The sequence below is a fragment of the Oncorhynchus kisutch genome, linkage group LG29 (assembly GCF_002021735.2).
Source record: "Oncorhynchus kisutch isolate 150728-3 linkage group LG29, Okis_V2, whole genome shotgun sequence".
Taxonomy (NCBI): Eukaryota; Metazoa; Chordata; class Actinopteri; order Salmoniformes; family Salmonidae; genus Oncorhynchus; species Oncorhynchus kisutch.
This window is the reverse complement of record NC_034202.2, coordinates 32,516,967-32,519,705: the sequence shown is the minus strand read 5'-3', so window position 1 is coordinate 32,519,705 and position 2,739 is coordinate 32,516,967. Positions and strand designations below refer to the sequence as shown.

General features: G+C 45.9%; 1 pseudogene across 1 annotated transcript; it reads right to left on the bottom strand.

Moving 5' to 3' along the window:
• Positions 1-370: 370 nt before the first annotated feature.
• Positions 371-2,454, bottom strand: LOC109873887 (insulinoma-associated protein 1a pseudogene; annotated as a pseudogene). Its single transcript, XR_004206142.1, has one exon. The product of XR_004206142.1 is annotated as an insulinoma-associated protein 1a pseudogene (transcript).
• Between the last annotated feature and the right edge of the window lie 285 nt (positions 2,455-2,739).

Below are 2,739 nucleotides of genomic sequence, written 5' to 3'. Positions count from 1 at the left end.
GGCAACAACCAAAATGTGTGCTGTTGGGGGTACTCGAGGACTAGAGTTGGAAAACAGTCCTACTGCACCCTTCCCCTGAAGTTGGACCTAATGACCACTGTCAAGGTCGATGCGTAAAGTTGGAAAAATGTATTGTTGATAAGGACTATTCTACATCAAATGGGGACATGGAATAGTCCATCTTTTTTAATAGTCTATTTGCTCTAAATAAAGAGCATACTTTTAGAATTGGTGTTGGAGATTATATGTTAAGTATATGTTGCAGGAAATGGATCTAACCTAACAAAAAGTAAAAACACCATGACATATAATATAATACATATAAATATATAAAAATAATAATAAATACACAAATACACAATTGCATAGTAGATTTATACTCCCTTTATTATTTTAGGAAGAAGTTGGCATGGTAATATTGTTTCAACGAAAAAGATGACATTAATTTGGTCAGAGGTAATTAGAGGCAATGCGAAATAGCTTTTTTATCATTACGCAAATCATCACAGTCAAAAGCAACATGATTAATACAAATGTGGGCAGATAAATAAACAAACACATACATTATTAAATAAACAAATAAATAAATATCAAATAAATAATTGATTAGATAGATAGATAAATATAACTTTGTAGAAAACAAAACTAATTTACACAAAACTATAGCCAACTATTCAGGAGAAATATTTCTGATTTCACAACAATTGTTTACAAGAACTCTGTCCAAACATGGAATTCAGTCATAATGCCCGAAACAAACAGTCTGATGTTATTAAATCGTTTGAGACAAAACGATGACCTGTCTGCTCTCCGTTGGGTGATATTTGTTTATGTGTCTGGTGAGGCCAGAGGAGGAGAATACATTTTCACTACAAAATCGACACGGAAACACCTCTCCTGTCACCTTTGTGATGCACTCAGTCCCTGCGTATTTGGAGGAGGGCTCGGGTGTTTCTGGGCGGGACTCGAGCAGGCTGCTGGGTTGTTGGTCGGAGACTTTGGCCGAATGAGACTGATTCTGAGGATGACTAGCTGCCTTCCTATTGTGCAAGGCCAAGTGTTTCCTCAGGTACGCTTGTTTTCTGAATTTCTTTGAGCACTGTGGGCAGCTGAACATAATTTCTTCATCAGAGCCCGAGTCTGAGGGTGGCGGGGAGGGTGGGAGCGCCTCTCTGGCTGTTGGTGTGTCAGGTCGGTTCTCCTCTCTCTGTGATGAGACTCTCTCCACTTGGAAACCCTTTGGCTTGTGCCAACGTCGGTGGGAGGCCAGGTTAGCGGGACAACTAAACACTTTGTCACACTCGTCGCAGCGATATTCGATTCGGACGATGCGAGAGCACTTGTGGAAGGCCAAAGTGAGAGGGTCTGCGTACCGCTCCTTGCAAAGCTGACAGATGAATTCTCCAAGCGGAATGCTGGTGTTGGAGCGTTGCTTCACCTCATCCTCTGCCTCCTCTGTAATGCGCAATCCGAGGACGGGAGATGTGGTTACCTGATCCCGGAGGCTGGACTTCTTCTCTTGGTTTTGGGAGCTTGAGGACCTGCGCTTTTTAGAATTCGTATGGGGAGATTTAGCGTTGGAGGAGGCAGGCCGCTTCACTGCTGCATATTTAGCATTCCCGCACATGGTGTCCAGTCTGGTGGTCATCTCCTGAAGAGACGACGACACTGGGGAACCATCAATGGTGAAACTTCCCAAATTTGCCTCGGGGAAGGTATCTGCTGGAGCAGAAGAAAGAGAGCTTAGCATTTGATGAGCGGCGTCCACGGGTGTGTATTGATATCCCTCGCTGTCAGGCCGGGTCGGGCTCAGTGAAGGCGCACAGTGACACTCTGGCATTCCACCGAAAATACCCCGGCTGGGAACTCTGATAAAGTTGTGGCAAGGCAGTGCATGAGCCGGGGCATTCTCGACCAGCGAAGAGCAGTTGGCGTCCAGCGCCAAGTCCTCCTCGCGTATCCTGTATGAAACAGGACCAGCCTTTTTAGAACGTTTTATAAGGAAACCCTTTGGCATGGTGACTGTCAGGAAGCACACTCGACGCGTTATAAACAACCTCAATAAGATTTTGCTGTTAAAGTCGAGCCCAGAAATTGGAATGAGGCGTGTCTAATCACAGTGCGCCCTATTCGCTCTGCAGTACTTGTCCACACTGGCCCTCTGTCGTTTGTCTCCGTCTTTATAAAGGCCCCGAGCGGTCATTGTGCGTCAGTTAGGACGCAGATGGCAGCAGTCCAGCCGTCAATAGAAAGGCCCGGCAACATGATCCACCGGGAGTCTCTGAGGAGCACAGCGACAGATGTCAGCCTCCCCCATTGCGGAGTCCCCCCCAGACCACTTGTCCCGTCCTTGACGGTCCCTTGCCATTATGCAGATTACACAGAGCCACACCACACTTATCCAGCCTTTATCCTCCCATGTCCTCTGAGACTATTCAACACACACGTACCGCAGCCGTCCATCCATTCATCAAAACATACGATTCAAAAGGAGAAGGGGGGAGGGGGGGGGGGTGGGTCAGACTTGTGCCAGTTTGGGGGTAAAGAGGCAGAGGGAAGAGGCACAGCACCAGTACATCTATGCAGATCAGTGCTCAATGCGCTGCTCAAATGCGCCTTAAACATAGACGTCCAGGGGCATTCAACCCGTTGAACAATTTAATTTAATGTGATTTCAACATCAAGACAATAAAAATCACCAAAAAAGTAACTCCATTTGAGAAGTTATTTAACGTTTTG